This window comes from Olea europaea, chromosome 16, assembly GCF_002742605.1.
Source record: "Olea europaea var. sylvestris chromosome 16, O_europaea_v1, whole genome shotgun sequence".
NCBI classification, from domain to species: domain Eukaryota; kingdom Viridiplantae; phylum Streptophyta; class Magnoliopsida; order Lamiales; family Oleaceae; genus Olea; species Olea europaea.
The window spans coordinates 1645926-1671838 of record NC_036252.1 but is presented as its reverse complement, the minus strand read 5'-3'; the positions used below and the strand labels follow the sequence as shown (position 1 = coordinate 1671838).

Here is a 25913-nt window from a genome sequence, read left to right as displayed (position 1 = left end):
CGAAGCATATTCCCAATTATTACTTAATTTATCACTACATATCATTTACTTTTAGCATTGTCTCTACTTTTAATTTATCACTACGCATACCTTTTAGCGTTGTCTCCTAAAGTAGAGACCACTTCCGCATCTACTAATGTCTAACAGTATCGGATGTCTCTAGATATTGCTAAAAATTTGTACTAAAATTGTTATATTTCAAGAAATTTCACATATTTTGATGCAATCTAAAAATTGGACCAATTAGAGATCTTGAGGATCTTTAGACCAAAATTTCGGTGGGGGGACCAAAAATAAATTTTTTAGATAATTTTTTTTTTCTTTTTTAGAATTTTTACTTTGCTATCAATGGAGATTGATACAATTGTAAGAGCGACTTCCAACTACCCCTCCACATTGTTAGTGAGCATCGACTAACTTTGTGGTAGAGAGTTTATAGCTAATTTATAAGTCCGCTATCAAATTCCAAGGATCAATTCTGAACACGATTTACAAACTGTCAAGTTGGATTATATGATAGAGATATGAGGGCAAGAGCGCCGACATGTGTAGAGATCAAGAAGAGCACCAATGGCTGTCCAAGTGCATAACAGATATAACAAAAATTAATAATAATGTGTCATAGTCACGAAGCACCCCACCATTCCTTCTTTTTTCTTCTTGCTAGGCTGCTAGCATAGGTTAGTTTGCTAACGAAAGCGAAAACGAGCAGGACTCATAATCTTCCCCTTCCGATAAAGGATTCTCGTAAGAATTAGTATTTTGCTGCTTGCGATACGAAAGTAGTTTGTCAGTTCTCCCTCTGAAGCCGCCGACCCATTCTAGCCAAAGCCTGTGGGCGAGGTGTAAGCCATTGTTCTATTACCAGTAGACCAGAAGGTGGGAGACACTGCCTTTTTTATGACGGTAGCCCTGTGTCGAGCTAACAGACCAATAAAGGTCGTAAGCATTTCACTCATTAGGGGGATGGAATTAAATCACAGAAAGTGCCCCTTGAACAACCCCCTAGACAACCAAGGGTTTGTTCAAGGGGCTTTACCCTTCATTCACTTGCATTCTTGCTAGTACTACAAAAAGCTCCGATCTTGAAGCCCCTACATCTGTTGTGTGCAGCCTTTCCTGGAGTTCCTAGAGTTGGCGAAGATATATCGTAAATTCAACATTTTTGTACCTAATAATATACATTATACTTTGAGACTAAATTTAGTAACATGGACATACAAGATTTGTTTGACGGTCAAGTACTAGGTTTAAATTCATGTTAATTTTCTCCCAAAGGTCATACGCTTGGCCAAACCCAAGTAAAGTTTGGTATAAAAATTAAGATCGCCTGAATTTTGTGCACACAACGCGTTCTCAGGTCGACCCCAGCCCCAGGACTGACTTCATTGTCATTGGATTCAACAAGATTAATTTTGATATCAACGGTGATAGTCAAGGTCGATCAAGTTACTATGCAGCTGAACCTCACCATAGATAAATAGGTATATGCTTTAACTATAACACTTAGTTATGTCTATTTCTATTGGAATATAAACACATGCATTGAAAGACTCCAATTCCCCCCCCCCCTCTGTTATATGGGAGTCATAAACTTGATTCCAATGTTTACATGTCTGAACTAATCCGACCAATCTAACAATCTCTCGAATTACATCGATCTCAATGACAAGTAAACTCCAACAAACAAGAAGCCACTCGAAGATTTCCCCCCAATTTTTAGGACACATGGACAGTACAAACTAGTTTCCATGATTTACACACCGCGTGAAAGAAATTGAGGTAAACGTAGTAATGAAGTTCTAGATTCTCTCGTTTGCTCGACTTTTTAAACATCACGAAATGAGACATCTCTTCGTTTCTTAGGATTCACTGCAGCATCAGGATTACATTTCTTCAACATGGCTACAAACTCGTCATAGTTGATTCGGCCATCCTGCAGATATATGGGAACTTTCTTAAGTTATATGTTTTATACGTAAAAATGTGACTACTGCAGCTTCCAATCATGACGAATACCACATACCAAACATGTGTTGGGAATCTCCTTATACATGCACAGCGAAATTTAAAATAATTTTCGATTCCCATCAAGAATCGCCTTTGCGTTTAGATAGAAATTGTGATAAGATTGTACCTTTTTCCAAATCTGCAATCTTTTTGCTTTTCTTTTCGTTCCATCAACCTTGATTCGCCACCACAACTGTCCAATTGTCCAGCCTCCAACGGTGATCCGCACAGAGAATAAGATTGCAACTTCTAGGTTTTTCTCTTGTGCCAGCAAGAATAATGAAAATCATATGGACTTCAAACCCTAGCCATGTATTTATATAAACCCAAACGGGCTCGGTCCGGTCCGGTTCAATATTTAATTAATCCAATTAATTAAACCCGGTCCGTGAATTAATTAATCCAATTAATTCGGGAATATAAATAACAAATCCAATTAATTAATTTATCCAACGATTGTTAAATTAACCAATTGGCAATTTGCAATCTTCCAATTCTCTTTTGTGTGCGACCCATTAGGTTCCCGACCACGATGCCTAACGACGTGAAATATTATTTTGATCTAATCAAAATTGATAAATTAAAATACCCTTTTAATTTATCGTCAATTCACACTCGCCGTCCCTGATTGACATCTAGCAATGTGTCAGAGCAATACATGTGACGGGAAATGTCACGTGGTATGACAAAATCAAATTCGTTCGTTTACCGTGAAACTATAATCCCTTCGTCAATATGATCCGATCAATTACGAGATATGGAATTGTGTCAATCTCGATCATCGATCATATCTTTCACTCCACTATTAAGTCAATATAAGTCGAAAACTCCTTTTCGACTTATGAGTACACCTTGGCCAAGGATTTCATCATCGACTTAATCGAATGAAATGCAGATCATAATCTCCTACTATCTAAGAGTGACGAATCCTTTATTGATTAGTCACAACCTTCATACGATTCTTGACGTACCCGAACGATGTCGTATTAGCGGCCCTTTTCAGAGCAACATCCAACACCGTCAAAGTATGACTGTCTTCGTATAAGGTACCATGACGACCTCAAGTCAAAGGACCAATTCCACTACCGAACGTTAGAGATTAACCACCGATACTCAGATAGTTATCCATGTGGAATCTCTCGACGGGTCTCCAATGTTTTGCTCTATAACAAAACATCCACGTGTTCACTTAAGTGCCACCACACTTTAGCTTGTGAGATCAGCTACTTACTTCACAAGTAAGAAATGCCACACGTGATGGTCTATCCGTAATAACGATATCCGTATCTCGTTATTACTTACGACCACGGATGATTTAAGATTCAATCAGATGTAATTTGTATCTCACAACCACAACTCTTTGTGATTAACAAATTACAAATATTTGAATCTACGGACTCTATTATTTATTTAATTGTCTATTAATTAAATAATAGATCTGTCATTTAATTGCATTAATTATATATAAAAGCATTTATGTCCAAAATTGATTGGACCTAGGGCATAATACTTACAAACTCCCACTTGCACTAGATCCAATCACTTGTGTATCAAATATCATAAGTCTACATGACGATCATGTTTATACTACGACAACTCTTTGTCAGTGGATCTGCAATATTATTAAATGTGGAAATTTGCTCTTCTCTTTGCGTCATTTCTATGTATTATCTCTCTGATGAGATTATACCGCCTTAATACATGTTTGGATCATTGATGAGACCTTAGTTCCTTTACTTTCACAATGACTCTATTGTTATCACAATACTATTGTATGTGATCAACAATATCAGGAACTACTCAAAATTCATTTACGAACATCATGATCCATATTGCAACTCTTTGCTACTTCTGAAGTATCCATGTATTAGGTTTCTACTATTGAATCAACGGTTGCTTCACGTTTGAAACTTTTCCAACATACCGCTTAAGAGTAAACCAATTTCTCCATATGAAATCTTCTCAAGATTTCATCTATGTAAATTGGGATGAGTTAAGCAATCTTCTAGATCTACCTCTATAAATCAAGTTGCTTATCCCATTTCGTTTATGAATAAATCCTTTAACAACCATTATTTCAACGATTGAAACATAGGGATATCATTTTCTATAATATTAGGAACACGACAATGCTCCCACTATCTTCTTGTAAATACACAATTCGTCTGCAAATTTGATAAAATCAAACGCTTTGACTTTTCCATCAAATCGAATATTTCAACTCCATTGAGACTTATCTTAACCTTTAGTTACGATATGCAACTGTTGCAAATAAAACCCGAATGGATTTCAGCAAGGTCACAGGAGAAAAGTTTCACAAAGGTCAACACTTAACCTTTGCTTCTAGCCTTGCTTTGTATATATGGATATCCACTTCCATATCGACATTTCCCTTGTAAACTATTTACAAAACCTTATGGGTTTTATTCCATCAGGAGGCTTAACCAAGGTCCAAACCTTGTTCACATACGTCGAGTTCATCTCGAGTATCATGGCCTCATGTTGTCTCTTTTAAGTCAACACTTCACTTTATTTTGTTGCAACTAGCAGGTTCATTATCCTGGATCACTAATACCTGATTAATGATCATGAATTCGCACCTTCTTGAAGGTCGAATGATCCTACTAGATTCACATAGAGCTGTCATGTCCTCAGGAGTCTTTACTTCCTGATCCAAAGTATGTCACATATCAGATATGGGATCAAACTCGAATTTATCTACTTGGTTAACTATATCTGTGGACTCTTGAACTCTTTCAAAATTCTATTTTACTCCCACTATCCTCTCCTAGAGTAAACATTTTCTCTAAGAAGACGATGTGTCGTGAGACGAAGACTTTCTTCATGATAATAGAATTTATATTCAAATGTCTCCTTTGAATATCACACAGATATGTATTTATTGGATTCGGTCTCAAACGTATCCGATTTAAGGCGCTTCAAATAAACGTCATGGCCCCAATCTTTCATATAAGATAAATTGAGACTATTTTCTTTCCATAACTCATATGGAGTTCTGTTAACCAATTTAGATGGGGACATGGTTTAGTGTGTTGCACACTGCAATCAATGCGTGACCTCAAAACAATTTTAAGAAATTTGCATGGCTTGTTATTAATCGCATTATATGTAATAATTAACGATTCCTCCTTTTAGATACACCACCTTGCTGCAGTGTATATGAAGGAGTCCACTGCACGAGAATCTCATTCTCTCTTAGATAATCTAAATTTTATTTTTAAGATACTCTCACTTGATCGAATTTTAATGTGAAGGTATCTTTACCTCTTTGTTTCTCTAATTCTAGTGTGAATCCATTGAACTTTTCAGGAGTTTCATGTTTGAGTTTTCATCAAGTATACTTGATCATTGATGAAATAAAAGAAACATTACCTGACATTGATTGACATGAATCCATATGCATCACTATGCATTAGACCAATAATTATGCTGACATTTCTTCTTTTCAAGCAAAAGAAGATTTGGTCATTGTGCCAGACATACATAATTTGTACTTGTCAAAATGAATTAATCCCAAGTATACATCTTTATGTAACTTTGGAATTATATTTTATCTAAATGACAAAGTCTGTCATGCCAGATTTTGGTAATAATTTGATTATAGTATTTATGCCTTATAATTTCTATACTTATTATAGAATCTTTAGTATTAAAGAATATAAATGTCGTTTTATAATTTACCATAGCCATTAGGATCTTTAACAAGATAAACAAGAACAACAATTGTCCTTAATATTAAAATAGTTCATGTCCGAACATGAAATTCATTTTAATGTTCCACCTATAGTTGGCATAAAACGACATTTCTCTAATTCCAATACTAAACCAAAAGGTAATGGTAAGAAGTATATTCATACAGGTAATGTAGCAACCTTTGGTCATCTCCAACGTGTATGTCAACTCCTCCCTTTCGCAGTGGTCTACTTCTTTTTAGTTTCTCTATATTTGTATAAATATGAGATTTACATCTGGTATCAAATACCTAAGAAACTCGTGAAGTAGACATAAGTCACGCAATATTCCTTTCAATGACCTTTCATTCTATAATGAAACCAAGGGTCATTAGATTTGGTATTTGTCCTTCGCTTATACTGTCTTAATCATATTGGGTGCTTTCACAAAGCCCTTTTAGACTTCCTCTTAATATCTTTAGAGGAATCAATGGTTTGCCCACTACCAACTTTGATAAAGGGGTTAACAGTCCTAAGCATGTTAAGCAACTCAATATTTTTTGCATTCGAGCTTATTCACGTTAAATTCATAATTAGTTGTGAATAACTTTAGTTGATAGAGATTACAGAACCAAGTCACTACTTAGTTCATGGTTTATGATTGAACACAGTTGAGACATTTCTCAACGTCAATCATCTTCCGTGTCTAAGCATTGATTGAAGATTACTCTGTCATTTTGCACCGGTATAGTTGTTTGGAAGTCTCATATCCTTCCACACATGATTATTATCATACAACTCTTTGTAATGAAGAATTATGTGTTAACATCTATACTCTCAAGTTGCTTTTGTAACTCAGTGACATAGTTGCAGGTATCACATACGTTGCAGTACTATTATCATCACTGCGTTTATTATAGTAGCCACCTCTTCTTTAATCGAGTCATCAGCAGGTGTCTCTGGAAAGGGCTACTCAAGGACGTGACCAATTTTCTCATGCATAAGAATGATTCTCAAATTGCAGTGTCAATTAAGAAAATATAGTTTGGTTGTTGGCATCTAGTATGCCATTCAAAACATATGGTTACTCAGATTCAATAAATATAAATGACAAAAAGGAAAGAATAATATATAAAAATGCATCAATTAATTTAATATGGTCTTTTATTAAATTAATTATGCTCCCACTGTTTAAATAAAATTTATGACCCTCTCACATAAATTTATGTAGTCCATGCTTGGGATCTCATTTATTATATTAAGACCTTGAGTGTATTCAACAAGCCCTAATATAATATTTGAGTAGATACTATTATCAATTGTATTTCCATACAACTCCCAGATCATTAAGCTGACAACTCTTTGTTTTCACACATCTTATGTGTTAGTTTAACATGCCTCTAAAATTTATCTCCTTGAGTGTACTCAACAAAAGAAAAATTTTAGTTAAGTCAAACCCATCATTCAGAAATATCAAATATTTCATAGTGTCAAACATATCCCTAATGGACCAATCTTGAGTGTACTCAACAAGTTGAGACGATTTGGGACTCTGATTTTTCACTATAATGATGGAAGGCGATTACAAATGTGACTTAATATTTTATGGAGGGATTTTGCATTCATGAGTCTCATCAACAACAATACAATCATATATATATTATTATTATTATACATCTACTATGCAAATAAATAAATAAATATATATAACATAATATAATAGTGTGGACGATAATGGACTTTTACTATCTAGTCTTCCCGAGCCATAAGGAAAACTAGTTGGTCAATTCCTAGGGGGTATGACATTGAACAGTGTCAATGCACTATCTCTATGATCTCCACCTCTTCTTGTCTCTTCAATTAGTCCAATTCCAACACATATTCTATACTAGTTGGCACGCAGGCCTAAATGAAATTGGACTCGCAGGCCCATAGTAACAATAATAATAATGGACTCGCAGGTCCAAAATAATAACAATAATAACGGGCTCGCAGGCCCAAAACAATTAAGAGCTCGCAGGCCCATAAAACGACAAAAATAAAAATTAACCATTCAACACATCCATATGGTCAAGTCCATAATCGTCCACTAATAATACATTCATCACATAAATGTATACCTATATAATATATAATATTATATGCAAACTAGTTTCAAGTTTCTAGCAATTAAGTCGTCTAAACTCTTTTAGACAAATGGATCGGAACAATTAAATAATTAATTAATCATATTAATCGAGTATTTAATTAGCGGGAATATTTAATTAAAATCAAATTTTAATTAAAAATCAAATTAGAGTCAAACTCTAATTTCACAATTTAAGGCGATGGAATTTAATTAAAATCAAATTTTAATTAAATAACAAAATTAGAGTCCAACTCTAATTCCAATAATTAAGGACGAATTAATTTAATTAAAATCAAAATTTTAATTAAATACCAAATTAGAGTCCAACTCTAATTTCAAGAAGAAATTTAGGGCGAGAAAATTTAATTAAAATTAAATTTTAATTAAATGTGAAATTAGAATCCAATTCTAATTATAAGAATATATTTGGGTGAATAACCAATTAAAATCAAATTTCAATTAAGTATTAAATTAAAGTCAAACTTTTAATTTAAATTGAATTAATATTTTAATATAGGATAACACTTCTAAATAAAATAAAAATTCAATTAGGTCAAAGTTTAATGTTTAAGTCAAAATCCAATTTTAACGAAAATATAATGTCGTCAATTTTAAATAAGATTTTAATTTGGGTCAAAATTAGAAGTCTAGTCAAAATAGGTCAAAACCCATATAAAATAAAATTTAAAACCATTTTAAAATCTAAATTCAAATCCCCTTTTGAAATTTACATTTTGGCCCATTTTCAAATTAAACTTAAGGCCTCTCAATTTCTCAAATTTTATGCAGGCCCTTCATATTTTGAAAATTTCAGAATAGGTCCTAGTTCAGAAATTGCAAAACTGACCCTTACTACTAAATTGCAGAGAAGGACCTCCAATTTCTCAAATTGCAGACATGCCCTTCCTTTTAAAATTACAACTTGACCCTTTAGAAAATAATTGCAGACAGTGTCCCACAATTACTTTAATTGCAGAGGAACCCCCCCGCCTCCAAAAACTGCACAACCCGAACTGAAAACCCTAAACAAATTTTTTTTTTCTTTTACTTCTCTTGGCCTCATGGGGTGCTGCTGCTGCCATTTTGGTGCAGCAGCGAAGCAGCACCGGGCGCTGCATTGTAGCAGCGCCAGCGCACAAATATGTTAAATAATTTCTAACAAACATAAAGTAGACTCTGATACCACTGTTGGGAATCTACTTATACATGCACAGCGGAATTTAAAATAATTTTCGATTCCCATCAATAGTCGCCTTTGCGTTTAGATAGAAATTGTGATAAGATTGTACCTTTTTCAAATCTGCAATCTTTTTGCTTTTCTTTTCGTTCCATCAACCTTGATTCGCCACCACAGCTGTCCAATTGTCCAGCCTCCAACGGTGATTCACACAGAGAATAAGATTGCAACTTCTAGGTTTTTCTCTTGTGCCAGCAAGAATAATGAAAACCATATGGACTTCAAACCCTAGCCATGTATTTATATAAACCCAAACGGGTTCGGCCCGATCCGGTTCAATATTTAATTAATCCAATTAATTAAACCCGGTCCGTGAATTAACTAATCCAATTAATTCGAAATATAAATAACAAATCCAATTAATTAATTTATCCAACTATTGTTAAATTAACCAATTGGCAACTTGCAATCTTCCAATTCTCTTTTGTGTGCGATCCATTAGGTTCCCGACCACGATGCCTAACGACGTGAAATATTATTTTGATCTAATCAAAATTGATAAATTAAAATACCCTTTTAATTTATCGTCAATTCACACTCGCCGTCCCTGATTGACATCTAGCAATGTGTCAGGGCAATACATGTGACGGGAAATGTCACGTGGTATGACAAAACCAAATTTGTTCGTTTACCGTGAAACTATAATCCTTTCGTCAATATGATCCGATCAATTACGAGATATGAAATTGTGTCAATCTCGATCATCGATCATATCTTTCACTCCACTATTAAGTCAATATAAGTCGAAAACTCATTTTCGACTTATGAGTACACCTTGGCCAAGGATTTCATCATTGACTTAATCGAATGAAACGCAGATCATAATCTCCTACTATCTAAGAGTGACGAATCCTTTATTGATTAATCACAACCTTCATACGATTCTTGACGTACCCGAACGATGTCGTATTAGCGGCCCTTTTCAGAGCAACATCCAACACCGCCAAAGTATGACTGTCTTCGTATAAGGTACCATGACGACCTCAAGTCAAAGGACCAATTCCACTACCGAACGTTAGAGATTAACCACTAACACTTAGATAGTTATCCATGTAGAATCTCTCGACGGGTCTCCAATGTTTTGTTCTATAACAAAAACATCCACGTGTTCATTTAAGTGTCACCACACTTTAGCTTGTGAGATCAGCTACTTACTTCACAAGTAAAAAATGCCACACGTGATGGTCTATCCGTAATAACGATATCCGTATCTCGTTATTACTTACGACCACGGATGATTTAAGATTCAATCAGATGTAATTTGTAGCTCACAATCACAACTCTTTGTGATTAACAAATTACAAATATTTGAATCTACGGACTCTATTATTTATTTAATTGTCTATTAATTAAATAATAGATCTGCCATTTAATTGCATTAATTATATATAAAAACATTTATGTCCAAAATTGATTGGACCTAGGGCATAATACTTACAACATGGCCGAATGAAAACGACTGCGGATTTGTGCTTTAAGTATAGATGTCAACAGCTGTATAGCTCCCCAGAAGAATAAAGACGTTTTCACATGGATTTGATTTCCTTTTATCTTCTTCTATAGTTTCATGTTTGGTATGTTAATATAACTCGTAGAATATTGAAATTCAGATGCTTACATTATCACCGTCAACTTCAGAAATGACTTCCTTTATGTCCCTTCCATCGTTCATGCCAAACTCTCGGAGAGCTTGCTCTAACTCTTCTATCGTGATGTACCTGATCGGAGGAAAAGTTAATCGGCTCAGATAAGCATTAATAGGAAGTTTAAAGCAACTTTTTAAGCACAGAAAAACGTGCTCAAAGATATCATATTCTAAGTACAATTACCCGCTATTATCTTTATCGAAATACTGGAAGGCAGTGTATAGATGCTCTTCTCTATCCATTCTGTTTAAATGCATTGTTGCTGTAATGAATTCCTCATAGTCTATGGTTCCATTTCCATCGGCATCAGCCTGAGATTTTTGAGAAAGAGAGCATCATATTGTAGTGGAAAAATGAGACATCAAACACATTAAGCGATAGTTATAGTGAACTTACAGCTTCCATCAGTTGTTTAGCTTTGTATTCAGATGACTTCGTCCCTTGGTTCGCCAATCCTTGCTTTAGCTCTTCAAGTGTTATTGTACCACTTTTATCAGTATCCATGCCTTTGAACATTTGTTTCAATCCTATGATTTCTTCTTCCGAGAGGCAGCCAGCAATAACCAACTCATCCCAGGAAAAATCGGCAGTTCTAAATGCATTCAAAACTTTTCAACTGTAAATGAAATAAGAAAGAAGAGAGAAAATTGGTCACGAATCTGTTTCTTTAGTAGTGTTCTGTATAATTACCCGGAGTGCAACTTTCTTGAACTTGTTCATGGCTCTAAACTGTTTGAGCTTATCAAGAACAACATTATCGAGCGGTGTATCAGGAGCATCTCCATCCTCCTTGATCCATGGATGATCTAATTTTACCACAATACAGTAGGTTAATAACTATTCCATTCTGATTCAAGAAATATTCAAATTCTTGAGATCATATGATATGGGATCTAGATCTTCCAACTAAGATCATTTTTGAATTCAAGTCACTTGATAGTACAATAGACGAGATTTTAGTTTCTTTCTTCTTTAAGACCGTTAAGTCTTGTACCATCCACTTTACCAAACAAGCCGATTATATAATACATACTTAGAACTTGTCGTGCTGTGAGCCTATGCTTGGGGTCTGAAGTTAACATCCTTCTGACAAGAGCCTTTGCTCCACTTGAGATTGAAGGCCAAGGATCACTTGTAAAATCAACATGTCCTCTTAAAATTGCATTGAAGATTCCATGCTCCGATTCTACACCAAAATAGTGAAACGTAGAATCAATTGAGGCACAATTTTCATACGTAAAAGGGGATGTTGGGAAAACACCTCCCAAAGATGCCCAAGATCAAACAAACTTGCAATGTGAAAAATCCCAAACCACTTCAAGAACAAGAAAATGGGGAAGAAATGATTTCAATGTATATTGGAAGAACAATGTATTGGATTGCTTGAACAAGCCTCAAGTTAATCCCCAAGAAAGAAAATAAGCTTTGAATTTATACCCAAGATGAACAACCTCAATCTTGTAAAATTCTATCCAAGCTCTCACAATTTTCTCTCTCAAAATCGGGTTTAAATGAAGGGGGGAAAACAGCAATATATATAGAATTGAATTGGGCGCCATGGCGCCCGCATCACTGCCCATTTTTTTCAATTTGGGTGCCATGGCGCCAGCCTCCCTGCAACCATTTTTCTTCACAATTCTCCACCTCGTACATCATTTGATAGACCTCAAATTTTGGACGAACACAAGAAGAAGCAGCAAGCGCCAAATTCGGTTGCACCATTCAAACCATGGTTGCCTACGTACCCAAAACTCGGGATCAAGCCTCCGTAGTTCACCTCCACCTTCATATACTCTCCACCTCATTTCAACCCCGCCCCGAAGGGCCATGCCCACTCGGGCATATCAACACGGACTAATGTGAAGCAAGTCCAAGTAATGTTGAAACTTGCTACCCGTTACCACTTTGGTTAACATGTCTGCTTGGTTCTCATTTGTGTGTACCTTCGAGAGTGAAATATCACCTTCCTCTATGACATCACGCACAAAATGATACCTGATGTCGATATGCTTGGTTCGAGCATGATGAACCTGATTCTTAGCCAAGTGAATCGCACTCTGGCTATTACACCACAAGTCCACACAATCCTGCTCAATCCTCAAATCATCTAGAAGACCTCATAACCACAATGCTTCCTTCACTCCCTCTGCCATGACCATATACTCGGCCTCTGTAGTAGAAAGAGCAACTGTGGCCTGTAAAATCGATCGCCAACTAACTGGGGCACCATGTATGCAAAACACATATCCAGTAGTAGATCGTCGTCTATCTAGGTCATCTGCATAATTCGAGTCCACAAACCCACTTATATGACATGCATCTCCACCAAAACATAAACCCGTGTCCGTGGTACCTTTTAAGTACCTCAGGATCCACTTCACAGCTTCCCAGTGTGCCTTCCCCGGATTCGCCATGAATCTACTGACCACACTAACCGCCTGTGAAATATCTGGGCGTGTACACACCATGGCATACATCAAACTGCCAACTGCACTAGCATAAGGTACACGATCCATGCGTAGCTTTTCTTCCACTGTAGTAGGAGACTGTTTACTAGAGAGCCTGAAATGTAGAGCTAATGGAGTCACCACCGACTTTGCACCTTGCAACCCGAACCTAGCAATAACCCGCTCAATGTAGCCTTTCTGACTCAAGAACATTCGTCGATTCGTCCTCTCTCTTCTAATCTCCATACCCAGTATTTTCCTAGCAGCTCCCATATCCTTCATCTCAAACTTTTTACCAAGTTGAGATTTCAACCTATCTATCTCCACCTTGCTTTTCGAAGCGATAAGCATGTCATCCACATACAAAAGAAGATAGATATAGTTACCTCCCCGAAGTTTTCGAATATAAACACAATAGTCATACTCACTTCTGGAAAAATCATGCTTTAGCATGAAGGAGTCAAATCGCTTGTACCACTGTCGAGGAGATTGCTTCAATCAATAAAGTGATTTTCTCAAGCGACATACCTGACGTTCCTTATCCTCAACCTTGTAGCCCTCAGGTTGATGCATATAGATTTCCTCATCCAAGTCCCCGTGCAAGAAGGCGATTTTGACATCGAGTCGTTCCAGCTCAAGATCATGATGAGCAACAATACTCAATAGCACCCGAATGGAAGTATGCTTGACCACCGGAGAAAAGATCTCATTGTAGTCAACTTCCTCTCTTTGTGCAAACCCCTTAGCCACTAACCTTGCTTTGAATCTTGTACCACCGAGCTTGGTAGGATCCTCTTTCTTTTTGTACAACCACTTGCAACCAATAGCTTTCTTACCTATGGGCAATGGGACAACCTCCCATGTTTGATTCTTATGAAGTGATTCCATCTCTTCTTCCATCGCTGCCAACCAACTCTCACTATTGTTATTTAAAATAGCTTCTTTGAAAGTGGTAGGCTCATCATCCTCCACCAAGAGTGCATACTCAACCAAATTTGTCTGCCCATAGTGCCTCAGAGGCTCGTCTGACCCCAACTTTTGAACTTGCTTGTAAGTACGGCGTGGCCTAGAGGAAGCCAAGTTATCTGCAAACTGCTGTTGTTGCTGTGCCTGTACATTCTCTTGCTGAACCGCCTCTTGTTCAAGCCCATCATCACTCTCATCTTGAGTGTCTGTATGATGCTCCTCTTGAACATGCCTAGAACCAAGTTGATCTCTAGGTTTTATGTCAACAACTTGAGACTTTGTAGTCTCAACATCATCACCATCGGGCACTGTAGCTTTCAACGAAGCTATCATGGAGTTCTCATCAAAAGTAACATCTCTGCTGATTACGAACTTAGAATCCTCTACACACCAAAGGTAATACCCTTTAACACCTGCCGCATACCCCAAGAATATAGCCTTCTTGGCCCTCGCATCAAGCTTTCCCTCGTTGACATGATAGTAGGCTGTGCATCCGAATGTTTTGAGTTTCTCATAATCTGCTTGTTCCCCTGTCAATACCCTATAAGGTACATCTCCATCTAACCTTGAATGTGAAGACCGGTTCACTATGTAGCAAGCATTTGCAACCGACTCTGCCCACCATTCTCTACCCAAACCAGCATAGGATCGCATACACATCAATTTCTCTCGAAATGTGCGATTCAGTCTTTCCGCGACCCCATTCTATTGCGGTGTATTTTTAACTGTCCAATGTCTCACAATGCCTTCCTTACCACAGAACTCCTTGAAAGCACCATCTGTATACTCAGTACCGTTATCAGATCGCAGTGTCTTCAATTTCTTTCCTGTTCTGTTTTCAACCATTGCTTTCCACTTCTTGAAAGTGTCAAATACCTCATTCTTATGCTTCAAAAAATAAATCCAAGCATATCTAGAATAATCATCAACAAATGTAACAAAATACCTGGAACCGCCTTTGGAAGTGACAGAAGCCGGACCCCATACATCCGTGTGCACATAGTCTAGAATGCCTCTGCTTCTATGTTTGCTTGGCTGGAACTGAACACGGTGTGCTTTACCGTACACGCAATGCTCGCAAAAATTCATGCAAAGCTTCTTCAAGTTCTTTAGTAAACCTTTCTTGACTAGCAAATCTAGCCCCTTTTCAGACATATGCCCAAGCCTCCTATGCCATAGCCGAGTGCACTCACATGGGTCTCCACCACTTCCACTTGTTCCAACTGCTACATCTTCTGTAACTGTAGTACCCTGAAGAGCATAGAGATTGCCTTCACGAATACCCTTCATCACAATCAAAGAACCACGAACAACCTTCTTTACTCCATTCCATGTTACAATTTTGCAACCACCGGAGTCTAAGGTACGAACAGAGATAAGGTTCTTCCGCAGATCAGGAACATGTCTAACATCCATCAATGTTCTAACCACTCCATCATGCATCTTGATTCTAATTGAACCGAGCCCCACCGTTTTACAGGAATGGTTATTACCCATCAACACGGTTCCACCATCAGTGCTTCTATAGGTAGTAAACCACTTCTTATTTGGACACATATGGTAAGAGCATCCAGAGTCAAGAATCCACTTACCGGAGGTTTCTTCATCAAAAGAGATGGTGTAGCACTCATCGCTTTCCCCTCCTTCCGAGGCATAGCTTACCTCTTGCTTGACTTGCACCTTCCCGTTGTTGTTGTTCTTATTGTTCTTCTTCCAACCCTTTTTGTTAGGACAATTCACCTTGAAATGCCCAAGCTCGCTGCATTTGAAACAAGATCTTTCCGAAAGAGGTCTAGAACTCGATCTAGATTTTTCTCCCTTGCCCTTTGGTCGCACATTGCTTCTACCCCTTACAAAAAATCATTGAGCTTGCTCCTTGTTACCAATGATAGACATGCCACTAGTTGCAATCTTTCGAAGATCATCTGCTAGAAGTGACGTTCTAGTGTCCTCCATCACAAGTTTATCACCCACAAGCATCAATATTTGTACTAGGTTCTCGTAAGACTTTGGCAATGAAAGAAGTAGTAGAAGTGCTTGATCCTCATCATCTACTTCCAATTAATGTCCTTCAAGTCCGATATGATCCTATCAAACTTGTTGACGTACTCCCGGATTGGTGTACCTTCATCCATCTTGCAAGTATACAATTTGGACTTCAAATAGATCGATTTGTTAGAGTCTTCGTCATGAAGTTCGCCTCCAACTTTGTCCACACCTCCGCCGCCGTTATCTTACTATCAACCAAGAAAGCAACATCTCTTTCAAGGCAAAGAATAATAGACGCTCGTACCTCAAGATCTAGCTCTTCCCAATCCTCGTCCGACATATCAACGTGCTTCTTCTCCTTTCCCTCCAATGCCTTGTGCAACTTTTGAGAAATCAACAAATTTTTCATTTGCATTCTCCAATATGAAAAATCATTTTTTTCATTGAATTTCTCTATCTCATACTTCCCAATCTTCACCATTCCTCTAGTAGACATGATTTATCCACTTGTTTACCGAAAATAAACCACCAAAGTTCACTTGAAAATTTTCACAAACATCTTGTGTGCACAACAAAGTTCAAGCAACTCACCAAAAATCGAAGCTTAACCACCTTAATTTAAGAAGAAGCTCTGATACCAAATTCTTGGGAAAACACCTCCCAAAGATGCCCAAGATCAAACAAACTTGCAATGTGAAAAATCCCAAACCACTTCAAGAACAAGAAAATGGTGAAGAAATGATTTCAATGTATATTGGAAGAACAATGTATTGGATTGTTTGAACAAGCCTCAAGTTAATCCCCGAGAAAGAAAATAAGCTTTGAATTTATACCCAAGATGAACAACCTCAATCTTGTAAAATTCTATCCAAGCTCTCACAATTTTCTCTCTCAATATCGGGTGTAAATGAAGGGGGAAAAACAGCAATATATATAGAATTGAATTGGGCGCCATGGCGCCCATGAGTTTCTTCAGAACCTTGGACGCCATGGCGCCCGCATCATTGCCCATTTTTTTCAATTTGGGCGCCATGGCGCCTGCCTCCCTGCAACCATTTTTCCTCACAAGGGAAAATTCAGACAAAATTTTAATGAAATACCTGCCTAGAAAGGAGGAACTCCACATAGAAGAATGTACAACATGACCCCAATACTCCAAATATCAACCTCTGGTCCATATCTTCTCTTCAACACTTCAGGAGCTATATAATATGCACTACCCACAATGTCTTTAAATACTTCTCCTGCAATAAAATGTACAATTGTTGCCAATAATTTCCTCAAGCATTGAGAGCAAATGAAATTTTATTAGGAGAAATTTTGTAGATTGTAACCTTCTTTGAAGAAGACAGATAAACCAAAATCTGTTGCCTTTAATGGTGCATTTTCATCCTTATTCAACAGAAGGAAATTCTCTGGCTTGAGATCCCTATGGATGACCCCATTTGAATGGCATGTGTGAACAATCTGTACAATAGTTCTCAGCAATGACGCGGCTGCACGTTCATGTAAGTATTATGCCCTAGATCCAATCAATTTTGGACATAAATACTTTTGATATATGATTAATGTAATTTAATGGTAGATCTATTATTTAATTAATTGATAATTAAATAAATAATATAGTCCGTAGATTCAAATTTTCGTAATTTGTTAATCGCAAGGAGTTGTGATTGTGAGATACAAATTATATCTGATTGAATCTTAAATCGTCCATGGTCATAAGTAATAACGAGATACGAATATCGTTATTACGGATAGACCATCACGGGTGACATTTCTTACTTGTAAAGTAAGTAGCTGATCTCACAAGCTAAAGTGTAGTGACACTTAAATGAACACGTGGATGTTTTGTTATTGAACAAAACATTAGAGACCCGTCGAAAGATTTCAAATGGATAACTATCTGAGTGTCAGTGGTTAATCTCTAATGTTCGGTAGTGGAATTGGTCCTTTGACTTGAGGTCGTCATGGTACCTTATATGAGGACAGTCATACTTTGACGGTGTTGGATATTGCTCTGCAAAGGGCCGCTAATACGACATCGTTCGGGTACGTCAAGAATCGTATGAAGGTTGTGATTGATCAATAAAGGATTCGTCACTCTTAGATAGTAGGAGATTATGATCTGCGTTTCATTCAATTAAGTCGATGATGAAATCCTTGGCCAAGGTGTACTCATAAGTCGAAAAAGAGTTTTCGACTTATATTGACTTAATAGTGGAGTGAAAGATATGATCGATAATCGAGATTAACACACTTCCATATCTCGTAATTGATCGGATCATATTGACGAAGGGATTATAGTTTCACGGTAAACGAACGAGTTTGGTTTTGTCACGCCACATGACATTTCCCGTCACATGTATTGCCCTTACACATTGCTAGATGTCAATCAGGGACGACGAGTGTGAATTGCTGATAAATTAAAAGGGTATTTTAATTTATTAATTTTGATTAGATCAAAATAATATTTCACGTCGTTAGGTATCGTGGTCGGGAACCTAATGGGTCACACACAAAAGGGAATTGGAAGATTTCAAATTGCCAATTGATTAATTTAATAATTGTTGGATAAATTAATTAATTGAATTTGTTATTTATATTCCCGAATTAATTAATTGGATTAATTAATTCACGGACCGAATTTAATTAAATGGATTAATTAAATATTGGACCGGACCGGACCGAGCCCGTTTGGGTTTATAAAAATACATGGCTAGGGTTTGAGGTCCATATGGTTTTTATTATTCTTGCTGGCACAAGAGGAAAAATCCTGGTAGCTGCAATCTTATTCTCTGTGTGGATCACCGTTGGAGGCTGGACAATTGGACAGCTGTGGGTGGCGAATCAAGATTGCTGAAACGAAAAGAAAAGCAAAAGGTTTGTAGAATTCATCAAAGGTACAATCTTTATCACGATTTCTATCTAAACATAAAGGTATCCTTGGTGGGAATCGAAATAATTTTAATTTTTCACTGTGCATGTATAAGTAGATTCCCAACAGTTCAGTCTAATGCCCCTTTGCAATGATCCGATCGAAAAGCTCCCCTCCGGCTCACAATTCCTCACCAAATGCACTGAATGTTTGTCCTCATATGTCCCCTTGAGTTCAACAATATTAGGTTGTCCTGCCAAATAGTACATGATTTGGACTTCCCTTCGAACATCCTGGGTATCTTTCTTTGTTATATTAGTTGGGTTGCCTCACCATTTCTTGCTGGCCCAGATTGAGATTTGTGGGCTTGGTCTGTTGGAATTAATTTCGGGTTATAAATCGTGTTTTAGAGAAACACGTCTTTGCCTCTTAAATGGTTGAGGTTTGGCCATACACGTGGCTTCACTCTCTCCCTTGGATGGTTGACTGATCAGATACTTACTTGGTTTTGGCCCCGATTCTAGATGATTTGAAGTCTTTCAACCTTTCGTTTTTCTCTCCTTTTCTCTAAGTGATAGATTAGGGTTCTTGGGTTACTGTAATTCGATATGTTCTTGGTGATTTCTCAATCTGTAATCTTAGTGATGGTTTCTGATTGTGTTGTATAGTCTGTTAGCGATTGAGAGTGAGTTGGATTACAGTTTTGAATAGAGGCGAAAGGATATTCGAAGAAACCTTTGGTTTCTTCGTACATGTTGTACTGTTCTTGGTTGATACTTAGTGGATCTTGAGTTTTATCACCTTTTGGTGATGCTCAACGAGTAATTAGATCGTAAGACCGAACATCCGGGCCCTCTTTAGGGCAAAACATATCTTCGTGTTCGAATCCTTTAATTTTTTGCAAATTATTTTTACTGCAAAGCGATCCGTTTTTGAGACTCAACGATTTTTCGACTTAACAAGTGGTATCAGAGCCACAATTTTCTGAAAAGAAATTTTTCGAACAGTATTTACAAAAGGATTCTTGGGGATCTCAGATCTGGTGTTTTCTGGAAAATCGTCTTTTAGTTCTTGAAAGTTGAAATTTTAATTTTCTTTATGACTCGTTTTAACTCTTTCTAACTCGATTCTAACTCTGTTTGATCTGTTGTTTTTGTATTGGGTTGCGCGAGTTGAGTTGACTCGGTCCAGGTTGTGGTGAGTTCTTGACTCACTACTGAGTTCACACTGAATTCTGGTGACTCGTTGGCTTCTTGAACTTGCATTGCCCTTTTTATTCCGGTTCTGACACTTCCTTACTGTTTCCTTTATTCTGAAACATTAAGTTTTCAGACTTTGGTATTTTTTGGAACCTCCTTTATTAAAATGTAATTGTAATCTGTTTAGAGTTTGGTCATTAAGGTAAGTAATCTTCCACTACTTACCTTTGTCCAAGATCTCCTATGAGGATCTGGAAATCTGAGGAAGTAGTGGGTTGCAAGGATTATCACTCCTTAGACCACTCTTAGATTGTCTTTCAGTTCCTTCTTTTTTTTTGAATTGAATTGTGTATTGCATGATAAGAAGATACAATTATATTTTCTGCCTTATTCATTCTGTCACATCTTTTATCAATTCAAATAAAATACCTGAATCAATATACTCTGTGTGCTGTATAAATTTTGTGTGTACATATCTGTCATCATGTCCACGTCTCAAAAATTTGAAGTTGAGAGATGGAATGGTACTGGAGACTTCAGTCTCTGATGCCAAAAACTAAGGGCATTATTGCTGCAGCAGAGGTGTGTTGCAGCCATTGATGGTAATTGGCCTACAGAAACTAGTGCCTATAGGAGATAGGAATTAGATAACACTGCATGGAACACAATTTTCTTGCACTTATCTGATAGTGTAATTAGGAAAGTTAGATAAACTACTTCTGCTCAGGCTCTTTGGACTAAGTTAGGAACATTATATCTAACTAGAACCATGCCTAATTAATGCTATCTTCTAAGGCAATTCTATAATTTTATATTTGATCCTACCTCAAATCTGGAAGATAATCTTGACAGATTCACTGATTCAGGACCTGACTAACTGGGATGAAGAAATTTCTGATGATCAACAAGCTGTGACATTGTTAAATTCACTAAGTGATAAGTATAGAGACATTAGAAATGCATTAGAATATGGGGGGCAAGAACTTACCATTGATAGAATAACCTCAGCCCTGAGAAATAGAGAACTTGAAATAAAATCTGAGTCTAAAGACTCCAGGTATGGTGAGGGGTTATTCATAAAGGAAAACAGAACCAAAATAAGAAACAATATCCCTTAAATCAAAATTTAAATAAGAAATGGAAAACTCAATTCTCTAGATTTAAGGGAAAGAATAAGAATCAATGGAAAACTAAAAACCAGATTAGGAAATGTTATTACTGTGGTAAAACTGGCCATGTAATAAAAGATTGCTTCAACAAAATCTCATATATGAAAGAGAATACTAATACTGAGGGATCTGCAGTTGTAGCCTGTAGAGATGAATCTGATATTCAAGGGGTTGTTTTAGTAACAACCACCAGAAGAGACCCAAATGAATGGGTCCTTGACTCTGGCTGCACCTTTAACATGTGTCCCACAAAAGAATATTTTTCTGAATTTGTTAACCTAAATGGAGGACAAATTCAGATGAGAAATGACATGAGTTGTCAAATTAAGGGAATTGGAAAAGTTAAACTCTCATTAAATAACAATTGTACCCTAGAACTTGAGAACACCAGATATGTCCCTGAGTTAAAAAGAAATCTTATTTCCTTGGGTGAGCTTGATGATAAATACAGCATTATGATTCATAAATGTTTCTTAACTCTTATGCAAGGAAATAAAACTATCATATCCTCTCAAAAGATAAATGGCATAAATATTGTATGTGCTCAATCTGTGATAGATCACTGTTCTACAGCCTTAAACTCTGATCCCAATAAGTATTTAATTTGGCATAAAAGACTTGGCCACATCTCAGAAAAGGGACTAATAATCTTAAATAAACTTGGATGTTTTGGTAAGGACAATGTTAAGGGTTTGGATTTTTGTGAAAATTATGTATTTGGAAAACTTGCCTTTCAAAATTGGTATTCATAAATCTACTTCAATATTATAATATTTACATGCTGATCTTTGGGGACCAGCATCTGTAAATACTCTGAGTGGATTTAGATTCTATCTACTTATAGTAGATGATTTTTCAAGGAAAAATTGGACTTTTCTTCTAAAACAAAAATCTGATACTTTTCAAACCTTTAAACAATGGAAATTAATGATCGAAAACCAAACAAATAAGAAAATCAAGACTTTAAGGACTGATAATGGTCTTGAGTTTTGCAACTCTGAATTTGACTTGTTTTGTAAAGATTATGGAATCTTAAGACACAAAAATCTAGCATACACTGCTCAGCAAAATGGTGTTGTTGAGAGAATGAATAGATACTTATTGGAAAAAATGAGATTTATGACGTACAGTTCTGGTCTTCCTAAGTTCTTTTGGGGAGAGATCCTAAAAACAACAACTTATCTAATAAATAGAAGTCCATCAAGTGCCATTGATTTTCAAGTCCCTGAAAAGATATGGTCAGGAAAAACTCATGATTATAGTAAAATGAAAGTTTTTTGCTACACTGTCGATTCACATCAGAGTGAAGGGAAACTAGAACCCAGGTCCTTAAAGTGTGTTCTTTTGGGTTATGTTGAGGAAACAAAAGGGTACAAATTGTGGGTTAGAGACCAAAATGGCTTTAAGGTCATTATTAGTAGAAATGTCTTTTCAATGAAAATGACATGCCTTGTATGAAATCAATTGATCTTAAAACTTCAGAACCTGCACTATTGAAAGAAACCATCTTGGAAAATAGAACTGATGAATCTGAAAATCTAGATGGTCTAATTGAGGTGGAGACCTCTCAGTCTGAGGAAAACCCTGATCAAAATGAAACTGAAATTGAGGTGGAGTCTTCAAATCCTACACTTGCTGATTATCAGTTAACTAGGGATAGAGAAAGGAGAAATATAAGACCTCCGATCAGATTTAATAATGAAGAATTTGTCACCTTTTTCTCTGGTTTGGACTTATTAAATTCTGAACCTACTTCATTTGGTGAAGCAAATAAATGTCCAGATTCTAAGTTCTGGAAAGAGGCCATGAATGAAGAAATGAACTTCCTCATAAAAAATAAAACTTGGGTTTTGGTTGATAGGCCTAAAAACCAAAAGATAATTGACTGCAAATGGATTTTTAAAATTAAACAAGGGGACTCTAACTCACAAGATAAAAGATACAAAGCCAAATTAGTAGTCAAGGGTTTTACTCAAAAGGAAGGGGTGGATTACAATGAAATCTTCCCCAATGGCAAAATATACCTCTATAAGAATAGTGTTGGCACTAACTGCTCATTTTGAATGGGAATTAGATCAACTGGATATCAAAATTGCATTCCTCAATGGGTTTGATGAAACCATATACATGAGTCAACCTCCGGGGTTTGAAGTAAAGCCTAAGATCAATAAGGTTTGTTTGTTGAAGAAGTCCCTCTATGGACTAAAATAGGCACTCAGGCAATCATACATTAAATTTAACTCCTATGTGCAGACTTTGAGTTTTGTCAAAAACAATTATGATTCCTGTTTTTTCTATAAAGGTTCAGGTGGACCTGAATCCATTTATCTGTTATTATATGTTGATGACATGTTGCTTGCCTGCCATGATAGATTTGAAATTAACTTCATTAAATCAAAATTAAAATCTGAATTTGAAATGAAAGACCTCGGACAAGCAAAAAGGATTCTTGGAATGGAAATACAAAGAGATAGGAATAATTGCATGTTAATATTGAAACAAGGCATATATGTGAAGAAAATACTTGAAAAGTTTTCAATGCTTGAGTATAAACCTGTAACCTTACCCATTGCTAATCATTTTAAACTGTCAAGTGAAAGTTCGCCTAAAACAGATGATGATTTTATAAGAATGGAAAAGATTCCTTATGCAAATGCTGTAGGATCAATAATGTACCTTATGGTCTGTACCAGACCTGACTTAGCTCATGGCATTAGTACCTTAAGTAGGTTTATGTCAAATCCAGGTGAAACACACTGGTTAGCCATGAAGTGGATGCTAAGATACTTAAAAGAAAACTCTGATTTAGGTTTAATGTTTAAAAGAAGCAATGAAGAGGTAAAGTATAAGGGCTACACTAATTCTGATTTTGCTGGCGATTTAGATAAAAGAAGGTCAACATCTTCATATGTCTTCACTTTGTGTGATGGCTGCATTAGTTGGAAATCACAACTGCAAAAATTAGTTGCTCTTTCCTCTACAGAAGCTGAATATATTGCTGCTTGTGATGCAGTAAAAGAAAGTATTTGGCTTAGGGGTTTGTTAAATGAAATAGGTTTTGAAAATAATACTGTTAGGGTTTATACAGATAACCAAAGTGCCATACATTTGAGTAAAAATCTTGTCTACCATGACAGAACTAAACATATAGATATAAAATTTCACTTTGTGAGAAATATGGCAGAAAAAGGTTTGATAAGTCTGGTCAAAATTCCTACAGAATTTAACCCTTCAGATTTAGGAACTAAGGTATTGCCTTTGGGTAAATTTCAAAATTGCTTGAAGATTTTGAATATTACTTGAGATAGTAAAAATCAAAACTTCAAGTGTTTAGCATTGGAAAGATTTGAACTAATGTGTTTATTTTGTTTTTGCAGGTATTTAGAGCAAATGAGCCAACAGTTGCTATAGCTCTAGATTCACTAGTAGAGACCGATAAATAATTCAGCAAGGTGGAGATTGTAACATTAGTTGGGTTGCCTCACCATTGCTTGCTGGCCCAGATTGAGACTTGTGGGCTTGGTCTGTTGGAATTAATTTCGGGTTATAAATCGTGTTTTAGAGAAACACGTCTTTGCCTCTTAAATCGTTGAGGTTCAGCCGTACACGTGGCTTCACTCTCACCCTTGGATGGTTGACTGATCAGATACTTGGTTTTGGCCCCGATTCTAGATGATTCGAAGTCTTTCAACCTTTCGTTTTTCTCTCCTTTTCTCTGAGTGATAGATTAGGGTTCTTGGGTTACTGTAATTCGATATGTTCTTGGTGATTTCTCAATCTGTAATCTTAGTGATGGTTTCTGATTGTGTTGTATAGTCTGTTAGCGATTGAGAGTGAGTTAGATTACAGTTTTGAATAGAGGCGAAAGGATATTCGAAGAAACCTTTGGTTTCTTTGTACATGTTGCACTGTTCTTGATTGATACTTAGTGGATCTTGAGCTTTATCACCTTTTGGTGATGCTCAACGGGTGATTAGGTCGCAAGACATAACATCCGGGCCCTCTTTAGGGCGAAACATATCTTCGTGTTCGAATCCTTTAATTTTTTACAAATTATTTTTACTGCAAAGCTATCCGTTTTTGAGACTCAACGATTTTTCGACTTAACATCCTTGTTCACAAGCTTCCTTTTTGCTATCGTTTTGCACGCAAACTGCTCTCCCGTATGTTTGTTTGTACACAAATGCGTCACCCCAAATTGTCCTCTCCTGAGCTCTTTTCCAATGGTGTAAGTTGAACAGACGTCCTCCATTGGACGCCCTAAAACTGGCCCTATCGGGGTTGGTTTCAAAGGCTTTGTGGAGTGATTAGGAGAGGCAGAAGGTGGGGAGGTTTTAGTTGGGGCTGTGATGTTACCCATTGAGGCCTTTTTGTCGTGTTTCGACTTGGATTCGGCTTTCCCTGCCTCATTATCGCCTGTTAGAGCATCATCTGCGCCACCCTGGGGGCAGCAATTACCCATAGAACAACGAAAGAACGAGAAGAGTCAAGGAGAAAGGGAAGGAGAGGAATAGAGGTGGCCCTGCCGGAGGAAGAAAACAAACAAAATCTT

At 36.7% G+C, this 25913-nt stretch overlaps 1 pseudogene; it reads right to left on the bottom strand.

Annotated features, from left to right (window-relative positions):
* LOC111412904 overlaps positions 1-25823 on the bottom strand; it is a 31249-nt pseudogene extending 5426 nt beyond the window's left edge.
* Positions 25824-25913: the final 90 nt, after the last annotated feature.